This window comes from Suricata suricatta, chromosome 8 (assembly GCF_006229205.1).
Source record: "Suricata suricatta isolate VVHF042 chromosome 8, meerkat_22Aug2017_6uvM2_HiC, whole genome shotgun sequence".
Taxonomy (NCBI): Eukaryota; Metazoa; Chordata; class Mammalia; order Carnivora; family Herpestidae; genus Suricata; species Suricata suricatta.
The window spans coordinates 43,705,980-43,722,808 of record NC_043707.1 but is presented as its reverse complement, the minus strand read 5'-3'; the positions used below and the strand labels follow the sequence as shown (position 1 = coordinate 43,722,808).

Genomic DNA, 16,829 nt, shown 5'->3' with positions numbered 1-16,829 from the left:
CAACTGAGCTACCTCTGTGACGCAATTCATTCCTTCTGCTGACACAGAGGGGGCGCTGCTGTGCCGCGGAGGGGGCGCAGCTGTGCCGCAGAGCAGTCTGCACCGCACCAGCTGAATAAGGCAGCCATCTTTGCTAGGACAAAGGGGGTTTGCTGGTCACTGCCCTGCAGACCTACCCGTCCTGACTAAACTCTGATCTCCCCACCCCACGCTTTATCATCTTATTTGCTACTGTCACGTGAATCTTCCCAAGGCACAGGCCTGATGACCTGCTAACATTAACTGGTCACTAACCAGAGGCAACTTTATGTAACTCTTAAACTTTGACAGGTAAGGAAATTGACATGAGGAAAGTTAAGCGGCCTGCCCAAGTTCTCAGAGCTGGTAAAGGACAAAGTCAGAAGTGAAACCCAGTCTGAGCTCATCACCACTCTCCTCAAAATCTTGCGGAGGCTTCAAATACCCCATCATTTATTCTTTGTGCCCACATTTTAAAAGTCCTTAGAGCAGGGACCGTTTCCTACTCATCTACATACGGTAAGTGTTCAATAAATACTTGTTGAATTTAGTTGAATGCACTATTTGTCTTCGGGCTCTTATAAAAACAACCTGAAGCGCTAATGCATGGGTCAAAGAATGCAGAGCGCACAGGGATCGAATCCACACCATGGATCATGACTGCTCGCAGCCATTCTTTGGGGAAAGGGGGCTAGTAGTGTAGGAAGCTTACCCTGGGTCCCCCTCCAGGCTTTTCCAGCGGTCCCAACTCTTTTCTACTACAGGAAGGGATAAACACCCTTCATATATTTCCTCTCACTCCCAACTGCAAGGAAAACAGTAACACTAATTAGTTGTAACAGGGTGTTCATTTCACACAGTTCCCAGCAGGTGCCCTGCTGTTCTTTGAAATGGTCTGGAAACAGCCTTGATTTTAAACATCTGAAGATAATTGAACCAAAGTTGCACCCAGAAACCCTGAGTGACATGCCTTTTATTCTCTCCCTCACTAACAAGAAATGTTTGCTGCCATTTCTTATTTACTCAACACCTTGAAAGCCTCCGGCACTGACGACTTGCACCCCAGGATCCTAAAAGAATAAGTTAAAGTAATGATTGGTAGTAAATGGAGGAGCGGGGAAGCCCAAGAGATTAAACAAAACTCTACGCCTGTTTAAAGGGAAGAAGGAATTGCCCTATAGACCTATAAACTTTAAGCTCTGTACCTGGAAAAAATTGGAAAGTTGGGGGTTTGGAGGAGTGCTGAAGAGAATTTATGACAAGATCAATTTGCAAACATTTTTCAAAAGACAAGGATATTAGTTAGCAAAGCTGGAAACATTTTCTAATATATTGTTGGCAGGTGGGTGGGAAATAGGCTGTCATTCTGTGTGGGTGGAAGTGTAAATTGCACCTTTTGGGGAGGGCAATTTTGGAACACCTATCAAAATTTTAAATGCCATAACTTCAACTATACGACTCCACTTCTAGAAGTTATTCTATAAATGCTATCACAAGGGTGACCCAAAGTAACAAGGGAGCTGTATTTATAGAAGCAAATGACTGAAAACAACCTAAAGTTCCATTAACATAGGTTCGATAAAAATTATGATAGACCCACAAAATGGAATACTATGTGGCCTTTAAAACAGCAGGAAAGGGAACCCCCAAGTATGTCGATTTAATGCTCTCTACTATAACAGTTCAAAACTAAAATCATAAAGTCCAAAGTTGTGTGCTTTACGCCACAATTAGTGTTTTCATTTCACAGGTTTGCATATTTAAATATTTGCATATTACATACTTACATATAATCGTTCACACATATCATTCATATAACAACTAAGACACATCCTACATGTGTCTGAAATGATGCTAAAGAAACTGGAAATGGTGACTGGTCCTGGGAGGATAAACTCGGAGACCAGAGACGGGAGATTACTTCCACCTCATGCTTTTCAGTGACTGCTTTTTGTGCCGTTGGAACTGTTTAATATGTGCATAGATTATCTGAGGTCTTTTTAAGTTCATTTATATATTTAGAGAGAGAGGGAGAGCAGGGGAGGGGCAGAGAGGGAGAGGGAGAATCCCAAGCAGGCTCTGAGTTGTCAGCGCAGAGCCCAGCACGAGGCCCAGTCTCACAAGCTGTGAGATCATGGCCTGAGCCAAGATCTAGAGTTGGACGCTTAACTGACTGAGACACCCAGGTGCCTCTGAGGTTTGTTTTTTTCTTTTACTTTTTAAGTAAGAGGAGAGTAAGTAACAACTGTCACAGCCTATTAGAGAATGGAATCTGAGAGGCTGGCATGAGCACACACAGATAATGGTACTTTAAGGGGAAAAGGGGACGAGACGCTATCTTGTGATTTTGAGGCTTTGATTCAGTCTCTCCAGGAAAGCCTTACAAGCACACTTGCCAAGCAGACCGATTCAACCGGTATAGAGACAACCAGAGGCCCAGCCCCAGAACGAGGTACCTGATGACGTCTCTCATTCAGTAGGGATTTAACAAACAGTGCAGAGCAGGTGCTCCTGGACCCACAGGGCAGCCCCTGAGGAAACACACAGGTAAATATTTCGGGGGGGGGCACCTGGGTGGCTCAGTCAGTTGAGCATCCAGCTTCTGCTCACGTCACGATTTCGTGGCTCATAGGTTCAAGCCCCGCATCTGGTTCTGTGCTGACAGCTCAGAGCCAGGAGCCTGATTCAGATTCTGTGTCTCCCTCTCTGCCCCTCCCCTGCTCGCAACCTGTCTCTCCTCCCTCTCTCTCTCTCTCTCTCTCTCTCTCTCAAAAATAAATAAACATCAAAACAAGTATTGGGGCCCAAGAACACTGGCTCCTCAAAAGGAAAGAAGGGAGCCCTCCCCATCACTACCACCCAGCCCTCAGCCAGACCCCTGTGGAACTAGAGGAAACGCCATTACACAAAGGCCCGCACACTGTAAAACAGTGTTCCACCTGCTCTGCCACAACCTCTAACCCCCCACCCGACTGCCAGCGTAAGGCAAGTACAGTGCACGGAAGTGGGGGGCAGTGGGGGCAATGTTCGTAGGAAACCCACAGAAATCTCAGAGCCCTACTCATACTTGGTTATGCTCTGAGGCAACTTGTCTTCCTTTGTTTTCCCACGTCTAAAATAAGATGACCACAGGCTCCGTCTTGTGTGGTTTTTGAGAGAATCAAATGAGAGTCTCATGATTTCCCATCTGCGGACAGACAGCACTTTGAGAAAATAAACGTCTATACTAATGTAAAATATTGGCAGTGTTACACGAGCGATCTCTTCGGTGAAAAGGCAGCAACGGGACTACATCCTGAGGTCAGTTGGTTCAGTCCAAACTTATCAGAGTATTTCTTTAGTATTATTTTGATTTAGTCAAGGCTCTCATTGAACAATCTCGAAACTAAATGACAAAAAAATGACCCTACCACGAGTGGTCATTTCAGATTTCACAGTCATAGGAACCCTGGGTAAAAAATGAAAGAAATCTCCTGCAAATAGCAGCATTCTTAGGCAGTATTTTAATCAAGATAACTTCAAATAATATGTTCACCAAGCTCAGGCTTGATGTTCTCAATGTGCCTGAAAAATAGAGCTGTATTTCTTCCACTAATTCAGTGGATCCCACGTGTCGGTTAAGAGGAGGAAGAGAAGAACCACGTAGACACAAGGAAAGGTTAACCAAATGTTCCACTTTAAACTTGTGTTTTATTCAACTTCATATTTCATTCAGTTCTAAACATCATTCTAAGAGTTTCAAATGTTGGGCTGAGCTCCTTGAATTAACCTGCATAAAATTAAATTTAATTCTAATTTAATTCGCTTCCAGAATGGTATTCAGTTGCCAATATGAAAACCCTGAAGGAGTTTCGTTTTCCATGACCTCTATAAAACAACAATTTGTATTTGCCACAACCAGGAAAAACATCCTGAATTTTATTTGCCTGGGGAGTCTGTAATCTGGTATTACTGGCCCACAGTATTTCAATGCCCACCAGTCATTCCTATTATAACAAAAAGTAATTTTCTGATGTTGTTACAATAACAAATGTTTTCAGATGTGACATTTATTTGCGTGCTGGTTGAACAATACTTTTACAACTATAGGTTCCAGAGCGTTCTTGTCATAAGCCAAACATGCCCTGACCAGTCTTTTGTCTCTTGGGCATTCCTAAGGAAAATGCAGTGGTAGAGAACAGTGCTTTCCAGACCTGTTTGCCCATCAAAATCATCTGACTTTTCCAAAACACAGGCTTCACCAACTCCTCCAGGTTCAGAGCTCCTGAAAGAAGTCAGCCATGGTGGAGCCCCAGAATCTATCCTGGAAATGCACTCTTCAGGTACATCGGGCAGTCAGCCTACTACAGACCTTTTTGTCTGGTATTTGGTGTGTGACATCCTTAAAAAAAAAAAAAACTGGTAGGCAAATCAGAGGAGAAACGGTGGCCCTGAAGGCTGAACAGTTTTTGAACAAATCAAGGAAATGCTGAATATGGCTTGACTAAGAAGATATGGAGGAATCCATATTGACCATGTTACATGTGATGACGTCATTGTATCTAGGTCAACAGATGACCCTCTTTGGAGGTCTCCTCGAGTACTAAAGTACTCAGTGGTAAAATGCCATAAAGCTGGAGGTTTGTTTCAAAATGGTCAGCAAAAAAGAAAATAGATGGAAGACAAATGCAGCAAAAAATAGTGATGACTTTGAAGGTGAAGGAAGGGCTCATGGGGGCTCCTGGTACTTCCATGATGAGAAATTTTCCTAATAAAATATGTGGTTGTCTGAAAGAGAACAACCATAATAACCAGAGCCTGCTCCTGCCACACGAGGCTACTTCTACTCCCTCTGAAAGACGGCCCGGTGGCACACTGCATTCTCCCCCACCGACATGGAGACACATGGATGCAGAGACGTCACATGATCTACCAGCACTTGCCAGGAGCCTGCTACTAGGAGGTGCCCGACATTCTTTTCTTGTATGAGGACTTTCCAGTCAATATTCTACCCTGAAAATAGAATGAGCGCCCTCTCCCTAACCATAACTTGAGCCATGTTTTTGCACTTGACCCTTGTAAAGTATTTTGAATTTTTTTAAAGAAGTTCCCTGAAACAGGACACTTTCATTTTCAAGCAGTGATCCACAGAATCTGTGAGCTTGGTATTGCAAGAGGTGAAATCCAACTCCTCAAATACACAAAATGGGCCCCTTCTCAAGCCCCAACAAAAACACAGAATCTGTTACAGGATGATGTGACTTACTTTTTGGCATATTTGATGGATGAAGATCTGGCACTACTGAAATGACAGGAATTTTTCTATGCTTTATCAATGGATTTTTTTTTTGTCCTGCATACCATTTCAGTCTAGAATACCTAAGAACAGCAAACAACTTTGTACATTGAAAAGTAGGTTTATCATCCAAAAATTCTATGTGCCCCTTTGGCGAAAATTCACATACTTCAAAGATGAGATATAGCAGCACCTAACAGTAAGTCCCACTGGCTAAAGTTAAGTGTAAATTTATTTACAGGGTCATTCAAACATCAGAAGAGTTGGCACGGTAATATTTTGCATGCTTAGATAAACAGGCTGCTTTGCGGATGCTGTCACATGAGGAAGGAAAGACCCAGAAGCTCTAACATAGGTAGTTTGAGGGGCTCTGGCTTGGGCTTCTGAAAAAGGATGTTGATGCCATCGCTCCCATCTAAAAGGATGCATGTGATGTGGCTGTTGAATTCCAGTCTGCAGTGAACACAGCCCCTGGACCAGATGCAGGGACCTTCTCTGTCTGTGAGAACACCTTCCAGGTAAAGACCCCAGGCCGCAAGCTCAATCTTGAGTACCAGGTACTTTGAATCTTCTTTTCAAAAGCATAAACATGGGTGAGATTAGAAAGTCAATCTGGGGGTTTTCCTAAGAAAGAATAGCCCAGATGTCATAATCACTGCATCACCTACTGGGGACTATTACCAAAAGCTGGGCTAAAGAGAAGCTTTGCAAGCTATGAAAGGAAATCGGGACAGTGGTCACAGCATCTCTTTCCCCAGAGTATCTGTGCCCAGTTCCTTAGCATCCTGGACAAATATGTACTCCCTGTACTGGGTGCAGCTCATAGGAAAGGCCCCTCCCCTCACCTCTAACTCAGGATCCCTCATACCCCATCTCTGTGAAACAGCAAAGAAAAAAGCTCAGTCTGTGTGACTGCCATGTGTCCCATCCCCAAGTTTGAGTTTCGGAAGCACATTCTCTTTCTAAAGAGGATCTAGAATAAGCACCTATGTTGGAATGGTGGACTGCCAAAAGATAGCGGGATATTGAACAACTCCTAGAATCTGTTGGCAATCAACATTTAGAGGCCACCAGATTCATCTTGAAGAAGTATCCTCAGGATTCAGGATCAAAGATATTCAACCAGACAAAGACCGACTCAGAATCGTCCTACTTGATGGCGTAGAAAGTGCAGAGAAACTCTTTTCCCACCACTCGGAGTTCAAGGTCTATTGACCCCCATGTAAGTTTCTCTCCCTGTTGCTGTGTTCACAATGTAACAATGGCTCAGAAGCCCTGAAAAATCCGTAATGACGGTGGGTTGGTCCCAGTGATTGGCCACCACTGTGGGCATGGGAGTTCAGAGCCCCAACAAAGACAAGTTTGGAAAGCCTTTTCCTCGCAAGCAAGTTCTAGCTACTTCCAGCTGTAAGGCATGTCATGAGACACAGGGGATGAAGGGAAACAGCAAAGTGAGGCTCTTTTTCCCTTGATGATCTGAGTCAAACCCAGGTCAGTACTAAGGATTTTATATGTAATTTGACAGGTACCAAAAAGTACTTGAACCTTTTTACGTCTCTGTCCCTGACTCTTCTTTATGACTGTGCTGGTTCTGAAATGTGAATCACATTTTCACAGACCTGCCTTACATTTTTTTGGGGTCCCCACCCACTCAAAACTTACCTTATGTTTAGAAGATGTTCTCCTTTCTCCTCCTGTCAGTTTGCCTTTTCCTGCCTCACGGGGCCAAGCCCTGAGCTGGAACATCCTGGCGGTCCACTCACATACTCCTACTGCTCGTGGGAAGGAATCACCAGAAGGATTTCTATCACTCTGCTCTAGCTTGGCATAACTCTATGCTGCTTTCTCGGGCAAACTCATGCAATCTCTTTCATTTAGAGATATTTTTGCACTTCTGTTTAGCACTGGGGACTTTCAGACTGCCTTTTATTGTATTTCTTTTACTCCAATGCTGGGCAGAAAACAAAGGCTGCCATGGACATAAGGCCTGAAACAAACAGGGCAAGATGGGGGCAAAGGTACCCCACAGACTAACCGTGCTTCTAAATGCCAAATCTTCATCAGAGAGAGCTTCCACATAGACTCCATGCAGAAAGCATTCTGCAATTAGCTACAAAAATGCCTCATTAGTGGTATAATTAGACATACTCTCCTTCTTTCTAAAATCCATTAGAGACAGAGAGACTCTGGAGTATAGAGACATCAGTTGACACGTCCAGGATCACACCTACCAGCAGCTGGCAGGTACCTCATGTGCTGGGTGTCTAGGACCATCTTGAAGCCAAATCATCTGCAAAGTGGCTACAGTGGTTACAAAACCCATCACTAATGTTTGACAACCACCAGTTCCATTTGACAAATGTTCATGGATAGCTAAGAAGGATTCAAAGATGAGTAAGACCCAGCGCTCCCCAGGGTTTTATTCCACTTATCAAACAAATAGGTCCACCACGGTGTTATCTAACTCGTGGCAAAATGTGATTGGGGTCATAAGAAAGGCACAGAGCACTAATTTTTATAGGCTTCTACTTTACCCCTTCTTTGGTGACCAGTTTTAAAATGTAGAAAAGAGCAATCAAAAGCAGTGTGTGTATGTGTGTGTGTGTACACATATGAGCAAAGACAACCATAGAACAGACATCCAGGCACAGTCTCCTTGGCTATAGTCATCAGTTGCTCCAGAATCTAAAGATACATGCCAATCTACTAGGACAATAAGAAGATAACAGGCATATATCCTGCCAAGGAAAGAAAGACTATAGTCGGGGCACCTGGGTGACTCAGTCAGTTAAGTGTTCGACTTTGGCTCAGGTCATGATCTCACGGTTCGTGAGTTCAAGCCCCGTGTTGGGCTCTGTGCTGACTGCTCAGAGCCTGGAGCCTGCTTCGGATTCTGTGTCTCCCTCTCTCTCTGCCCCTCCCCCGCTCATGCTCGCTCGCTCGCTCTCTCTCTCTCTCTCAAAATAAACATTAGAAAATTTAAAAAAAAATAAAGACTAAAGTCAAATTACTGGCCTGCTGGTAAATATGAAGCCTGAAGGCTTCCATTCTATGAAGCTGGAAGTAGGAGAGAGGCCTTGCTCAGACATGGTCTAATCAGATTACTTGGTGAAGACCTCTTCTTGAGGGCAGCTGGCTGAAGATGGCAGCCAACGGAGCCAATGAGGGTCCCCTGTATTTTTTCATCACGTTGGCTGCTCAGCTGAAGATCACCTAGCTGAGACTTCTCAGTGACTAGAAAATGACGGAAGTCCACCCATACTAAGACGAAACCATGAAGAGACCCCTGAAGGAGTTGCTCTCTAAAACAGACTCCAACTGAAGGGAAAGCTGGTGGCATTCGAGAACCTTCTTCCATTACCATCAAGCCCACAGTGTCTGTGGACACGTGTCGTTTTCTGTGGAGGGCATCACATGGTTGAATCTGTACATCACGCCAGTTCACATTTGTATCAAATCGCCCTTTTACATCTTAGGCTGTTTTTGTCACGCTAGGTGCTTACGATGGGTCTCGAAGCCAGAATACACTTTCTTCAGGGGCAATTTTAGGAGTAGAGAAGGAAGCAAATGTTCCAAACAGAAGGAGGAGCAGGAGCAAGTGCATGAAGGATGACAAGAAGCCTGTGTGCGAAGGAAATGAGAACAGGAGCTCACAAAGATGCCAGCACTCCACGTCTACTGCAGCATTCTCCACAATAGCTTTGAAAACAACCTAAGTGTCCATCAGTGGATATGTAAATGAGGAAGATGATACAGATAGATAGATAGACAGACAGACAGACAGAAAGGAACATTACTCAGAGAAAGAAGGAAATCCTCCCGTTTGCCACAGTAGGGACTTGAGAGCATTATGCTGACTGAAGCAAGTCAGAGGAAGACAAATCCTGTATGATCTCACTTCTATATGGGATCTTAAAAAGCTGAACTCATGGAAACAGTAGGACGCTGGTTACCAGGGGTTAAGGGTGAGGGAATCACGGAGATGTTAGTCAAAGAGTACAAAAATTGTGTCGAGAAGATCGATACATTCTAGAGATCTAAGGCAAAGCACTGTAATTATGGCTGACCACACTGTATCATAGACTTTAAAGTTGCTAAGAAACTAGATCTTACATTTTCTTACCACAAAAGGTGGTAATCATATTCATTGCAATATATACACATATCAAACTGACACATTTTAAACTTATACAATGTATATGTCAATTATGTGTCCATTTAAAAAAAACAGCCTATGGAAAGGGGCGTGCTATGAATGGGGAGGCAGTGGAGATAAGCTAAGAAGGGCGGCTTGGGAGATCCTATGTCTGACACTCACCAAAACGTTTCTCTTAAGAACCCTGAAGAGCTGCTGAGTTTTCTCAATTTATGAGGAGTCCAATTATGAGCAAAGGAGGCAGATGCTAATATTGGCACGTTCCATGAGCCTGGCACTGTGCCAAGCACTTTGCATTTGCTACCTCACTGAATTCTCCCACATGCCCTGCAGCAGGTAATATTACCCTCTGCTTACATGTACTCAACGGAGGCAGAGTTGAGGCGCTTGCCCAAAGCCAGGTCCGTGTGCCCTGACCCACGCTCCACGCTCTCCACTATGTTCTGCTGTCTCCTTGGCCTCCAACTACTGTCTCAGTCTCCAACACCAGCCAGTTACTTCTGCCTCCAGGATACGAAGGACCGTCTGCTTTCTCAAACATTTCATACTCATTCCCCAGTGCACCACTGGTTGGTACTCAGCTGACAAGATGATGGCCAAAGAAGAAAACCCTCAAATTTTATGAAAGATGCTGGATGAAAACCTCTCAAAAGTTTACCTCTATGCATGCCCCCAAATTGCCCTTGCCATCAAGCCAAATCTGTCATTTCCAACACTTACCAGCCATGAGCCACACAGCTGTGAAGGCCTCACAGTTTGGGCAGGAAAACAGACAGGCAAAGAAAAAGAAGAATGTAGTCAAGCCCCAAAGAAAAAATGTTAACATCCGGAACCAATTCACCCACACAGGCTGGGGGAACCATTACTCCCAGCTCTCCAGAACACCCCTCGGCACCCCGGCCAGCCCTTCCCTACACACACACACACACACACGCACACACACACACACACTCACTCACCAGGGCTTCGTTCAGTATTTGCTCATTCCTACAGCACTCAAATCACCCTGTGTCTGCAGAAAGTGCCTCCTGGGTCCCTACCACCCAGTCAGAATATCACAAAAATGCCTTAAATCTCTGTGATGTCACAATCTAATCTGGGTAATGCACAGTTGCACGTGATGGCATTTAACGTTCCCAGAATGAATGCTGGCCATGCAATGAGTGCTCTGATGCTGGCGGAAAACGGAGGCAGCCAGAGCCTGGCCGCTTCCCCCCTCACAGACTCGACCTTTCTAACTGGACAGACCTCTTCAGGGAGGCCCAGGAAACCATCCAAGACCACAGCACTCACCTGTCCTTCCACCACACTGTATTTCAAGAGTCTGGCTCCACATGGGTTCCTTGGGAAAGGACATGGGCCCAGAGATTCATATGCTTCTGTTGATGCGAGGGCATACTGAACCCCATCAGTGTCTGCCTGCACAGAGTGGGGCAGGCAGCAGGAAAAAGCAAAGCTTTAAAACAGAGACAGACTGGGGCGCCTGGGTGGCTCAGCTGGTTAAGTGGCCGACTTCGGTTCAGGTGATGATCTCACGGTTCGTGAGTTTGAGCCCTGCGTCGGGCTCTGTGCTGACAGCTTAGAGCCTGGAGCCTGCATCGGATTCTGTGTCTCTCCCTCTCTCTCTGCCCCTCCCCTACTCACGCTCTAGCTCTCTGGCTCTCAAAAATAAATAAATGTTAAAAATTAAAAAAAAAAAACAGAGAGACTTTACATCCCTCTCTTTTTGGTTTCTAAGAGCCACTTTTCTATCACTGGGCACAACAAACAGGAATCTGATAGACCTACCAGTCACACAGCCAAGAAACACATTAATGCTATCATCTGCACCCTGAAATAAGGGGTAGTAGTTTTGCTCCAAATCTCTGTTAGACATCAGACTTCCAACAGAGGAAGGTTATTTGGAGTGGGAGGGAAAGTGAACGGAAAGACAGTGAACAGGTGGACCAGAAACCCTGTGGCCCACAGTGACTTCCTGAAAGTCACTGTTGAGGGTACATCGACACAGAGCATGCTAGAAAAGTGAAGGAGCACGGGGTGGAAGTGTGTTACAGGGATGAGCGATCTCTACAAATAACTGATCCCACACCAAATGAGGCTGCTCTAAATAGAACTGTTACAAAATAAATGAATCAGAGCAGTCACTCAGAGGTTAAAGTTAAAGCTGTGGCTCTGAGAGGGTGTACTTGCTGTGGGTCCTCAAGGCGGTTACCTAATCCTCTGGCATTAAAAAGAAGCCACTGTGGAAATCAGAATCTCTTCCTTTGTAAATTCAATCCATGGCAAAGGGATTTCAGCTGTGATTGCTGAGTTCGAAAGAATCAACAGTACTTAGAAATGCAGAGATTGCTTGTCACTGCAATTGATATGTTTCTAAGCTGTTCCATTTTGAATCAATTACCAATAAAATTCCATCCAACCCATTGTGAATGGAGAAGGGAATGGGAAAACAGAGGAGTTAAAGTTTCCCCTGCATTACACTGCATGAGAGGATTTAGGTTGAGGAGGGTTTAGATCAAACTCAATATGTCGCCACCACATTTCAGATGCTGAGATTTCTGTATATGGAAGTCAAAGAAGAGCAAGTCAGGTTGCGGTAGCTGCACATGCTTTCTTCCAAAGACTGAGGCTCAGAAACTCAGCCTGGAGTCACTGTGACACAGAGGTACCTCTAGCCTGTATGGAGAGGGTGACTTGAGGCAGAGACCTGGAAACTGTAAATCAGCTCTTTCTCATTTATGATTTAATAGTTTCTGTTTGGAGGATGAGCACAGGCAGCAAGCATACATTTCCATCTCCCCCAGGGCTCTGAAGAGTCATCTATAGGAGAGTGCAATATTGTCTGGTGGCTGAGGACACTGCACATTATTTAATCCCTTTGGGCCTCAATTTCTGCATCCATAAAATGGGAAAACATGTACTTCCCTTTGAGGACCTTTGGGTGAAGGCAATGAGAGAATGCGAATAAACCACGGTAAAAAATAAAATTAAAAGCGTGCCTCGATCCATAAAGTGCTTATGGGTTAGCACTGGGGGGACTCTCAGATAAGAGGATGTGTGTAGGATTGGGGAGGCGCAGAAACAGCTGTCTTGGAGAGGAAATGTGGTGCGCAGATCCGTTTGGAAGACTGAGACCTGAATTCCAGCCTGGACAGAGCAACTCCCTCCTGCTACGTAGTCAGGCAGGTCCTGGGTGCTGCTGCTCAAGGACCCTGGGCTCCTTGAAGGCGGCCTTAGGAGGGATCTTTCCTCTGTTCCTCTCCCCTGGGAATACACTTTCTCCCTCTGCTACCAGGAATCAATATAAACAAAGTCTGGGGTGTAACTCGTTTTTGTTTTTTTGGTTTTTTTAAAAGGAAAACGATCAAACCCAGGCTTCTGTTTTCTGGAAAGAAGAAAACTGCAAAACCATGCGACCAGATGTAAGTTCTTTTTTTTTTTTTAATGTTTTATTTATTTTTGATACAGAGAGAGACAGAGCATGAGAGGGGGAGGGGCAGAGAGAGAAGGAGACACAGAATCTGAAGCAGGCTCCAGGCTCTGAGCTAGCTGTCAGCACAGAGCCTGATGCGGGGCTCGAACCCACGAAAGTGAAATCTGACCTAGGCCGAAGTCAGAGGCTTAACCAACTGAGCCACCCAGGCCCCCCCAGATGTAAGTTCTAACGCAGCGGCTGGGGCTTCTGCTGCTTTTCTAAAAAGAAAAAAAAAAAAACTTCCCAGTCTCCTCTTCCTGACAGTCAGCTCTGTTATTACAGATTTTCCTTTGACTTAGTCCCTTCACTCTTTCGGTTTTTAACTCAACCAAGCAACACCTACAAATCCTTTACTGCAGTCTCAATTAATTGATAGAACTAGCTCATTTTACCCCCAAAAGCCTTGGGGAACACAGGCTTTACAAACAAAAGCCTAATGAAAATGAATCTTCCTTATTTCCCATTTGGTAAAACCTGACCATTTGGGGATTTCTGGGCTCCAGGTAGAAAGATTAGAAACCAACCAGAGAAACATGCATGTGTTATTTCACTTCCCCACATCCAGAAAGGCCCCTCTGTCCTCTGCCAGAGCCCAGTTCCTGGGAAGCTGGTAAAGCTGAGGTTCCCTGCGGCCCCCCTTCCACCTACCCTCTCTTCCTACTGCATGCCAGACAGCTGGTCCTCACCCTTGAAGCCCCCTCTCCCTCCCTCAAATATTCACTCAGATGCTGGCTTTCTGCCTCAGCCGAACCCTGAACAGCAGCAACAACCCTCAAAGTTCTATTTGATTTCATTAGCCAGCCCGTCGTACTCAGATTCTCTTCTGTTGCTAACCATAGGCTATCCACCAAGTGCTGATCCCCTCCACATCCCAAACATCCCATTTAAAGCAAAAGACTTGGGGGAGAGAGGTGGTGCCCACTAGATTTACAATTTGTAACCATCTATTATCCAAGCTGGTCACTGAGATGAGTGATTGCTATCAATTCACTGGACAGGAATAATAGACACTGCTAAGCCCTTTGTTCCTCTAACGGCACTAATTTAATCCTCACAACCACCTTTGGATGAATATGTTTATCATTACAGCTTCCTAGGTACAGAAACTGCGGTTGGGCAAGATGAAGGAACTGGCCCAAGGTCATACAATAGCAAGTGTTGGAATCAGGGCTCAGAAACAAGCAGTCGAAGCTCAAAACACACACACACACACACACACACACACACACACATTTTCCATATATATAGTTGTGTTGATATGGAATACACATGATTGGTATATACTGTGATTTGGAATACATGTGTCATATAATAATATAACACATAACTATACATATAAGTTATAATATATTATGTATAGCTACACATTATATTTTATTACTTTATATATAATAATTAACATAGCATGATGGATGGTGCATAGTGTTCAACAAACACTGCTATTTGCGATCACTATCTATTGAGTGCTGCTCTCTCTGTACCAGCCACTGCGCTAGGCTCTAGAGATACAAAAGCAACAGCACAAGGCCCCTCCCTTCAGCAGTGTATTACAGGGCAGCTGTGAGACAGATGACCAGTAAGACCATAAGCTCCTTGATGACTCCACTCTACAGAGGCTGGGGCTGCAGAGAATGGGGACACCAAATAAAAGTGGGGAGCTGTCACTGGCCCAGCCATGGAAGTCTAGGGGGAGAGACAGAAACACGAGAAACCCTCCTAGGTGTGTGCTGGGCCTGGTTTTTTTTGTCTGACCCTGCCCTCAAGTTCAGCAGCTATGAATAGAGGTCTTGAACGCTAAGCTGTCTTCTGATCTATCTTGTTGACAAGCGTTTTGCCCGTTACTAAGTCATCCTTTTAGCATTCTCACATCTCTGCCAGATCAAGACCTCGGCTTAGCAGGCTAGACATGGAAAATAGTTACTAGTGCTTTCCATCAGGCTCAGAGAGTAATGAGGGGCAACTGACTTTCTTGGGGGGAATGGAGATCCCACTAACTCAATTTACTAGTGAAGTTGCTTTTCCCAGTCTGCATTTTTCAAATCTAGAGTTTAACCAGCTATTTCTGGGAATGGCACAAAAAATGTTAAAACATAAATAACGTATATTCCTTTAAATTCACTAATGCCATAGAATTCTCCCAGCAGGAGGGTCCTGGGCAGTCATACAAGCAACAATAGGTTACATCAAACAGAAAGGACTAGATCCAGAACTTCTGAGCATATGATATTAATCTAAAAACTTTTCAAGAGCTTTATGGAAGCTCTTAATTCTAGCTGTAAAAATCCATTCTTGGTGGGAGGGAGGGAAGTGTCCTTGTGTTGCTATTACTATTACTTTCTACCATGGCAGTAAAACTCCCCTTGCTCCAACAAAGGGATGAGTCTAGTGATAGCCAACGTACATTAGGAGAGAATGTGAATATTTGAAAAAAAGTTAACAGGATCACAGAATCTTACAGCTAAAGGGGTTTCAGGTGTCATTCGGAGTGTCTCTCCCTCATTTCACAAACAGGAACGGAGCCCTCATCAGTGACTATGAAACAACTTTAAAACACTTTTTTCAACATTTGTATGTCTGCCTTGAGAACAAATATTCCTGGTTCCAAAAATAACGATAAAGCTAGCACTAGCCTGCGGGTCTAATTTAAACTAGCCGAGCCCTCCTCCTACCATGATGCGTGGATATAATCTAGATTACCAGGGCCTGTGTTGAAAACTCCATATATATATATATAGTGAGGACTCCTAGATAGCCACGGAAGCAATTAGGGTTTCTGAAAAGTTTTCCAATTCAGTATTTTTCAGCAAATTTGCTCATATGATTTTCTCAAAAACCTTTTATTCTAAACAGTGCATAAGTATATAAACCCTCCCTCAGCTTTCCTGCAAATAAGTAAATAAATAAACGTGTGTGCATGTGCACGTGTATGCGCGTGCACGTATGTGTGTATAAGGCTTCTAAACGGAGCAAGCCTTGACAAACCCAGAGAAAACATTGCTACACTCACAATCACTTACCAGAACGAATGTTTGCCCCTGCCGATGGTGAAAATCAACTATGTATTTTTCAGGAGCAAGAACGCAGTCCCTGAGCCACCCGAGTCCCCTAACCCCTAGGTTACCGTTCGGGGCCTTGGCGCCTGGTGTGATTGACACTTTGGAGCTTGAAGGGAAGACTTCCCTCAGCTCACAGAGAGTTGTGGCAGGGAAACCGTTCCTGCGAACTTAGTCACTCAAGGGTAGGCATCTCTCAATCCACCCTGCACAGATGGGGGGCGGGTGTTATTGGGGTTTTTGTTTGTTTGTTTGGTTTTTTTTTGGGTTTTTCTTAGGAAAAGAATTACCTCGCTGTATTTAATCTCCAAGAACACCGTGAAGGACAATCGTTTGCTGCCTTTTTGTCTCGGTTTGGCAATGCCCGCTCTCTAGAGGGTAGGGGGCATCTCTACCCTCATAAGCCCTCTAGAGCACCCGGGGATCCTCCTCACACCGACAGAATGCCTTTCCTTTTTAACAGACTAGCTATGATATTTGCGGACCCTAGAATTACCCATTTGGAAATGGTTAGGGATTAAAAGTTCTTCAGGCCGAAGGATCCTTGGTTTCTAATTGCTAATGTTTGAAGTCAGTTTGACTCCTTGGAAATCTGTTTAGCCTGATGAAAGTCAAGGCTCAAACTCCCCTCGGGGCCCGAGGTGGAAAATTCTTGGGTTCCGTTTGGGTTTTTTTTTTTTTTCTTTCCCCTTGATTCCCCTTTTGACCAAGGCCTTCCCGATTGCCCCAGACAAGCCGCATCTCTCCAGGATGTAACGGGAGCCGAGATGGGTTAGGAACACCGCCTCCCCCCTCCCGGGACCGCGCACTGCCTGCCGCCCGCGGGGACCGAGCCGGGCCGCGCGCGCCGAG

The 16,829-nt window shown here is 44.8% G+C and overlaps 1 protein-coding gene and 1 long non-coding RNA gene across 5 annotated transcripts in view; one reads left to right on the top strand and one right to left on the bottom strand.

Annotated features, from left to right (window-relative positions):
- The window catches only part of TBX15 (T-box transcription factor 15), a 101,236-nt gene that overhangs the window by 76,702 nt on the left and 7,705 nt on the right, over positions 1–16,829 (bottom strand). The window lies entirely within an intron of this gene.
- LOC115299144 overlaps positions 101–16,829 on the top strand; it is a 17,636-nt gene continuing 907 nt past the window's right edge. Inside the window, exons 1-6 of one of the 4 annotated variants that reach the window (XR_003912002.1) lie at positions 515–537; positions 2,383–2,565; positions 3,141–3,318; positions 5,535–5,811; positions 11,996–12,114; positions 12,806–12,871. This is a non-coding gene — a long non-coding RNA (uncharacterized LOC115299144). The other 3 variants (XR_003912005.1, XR_003912004.1, XR_003912003.1) reach the window with 3 other exon arrangements.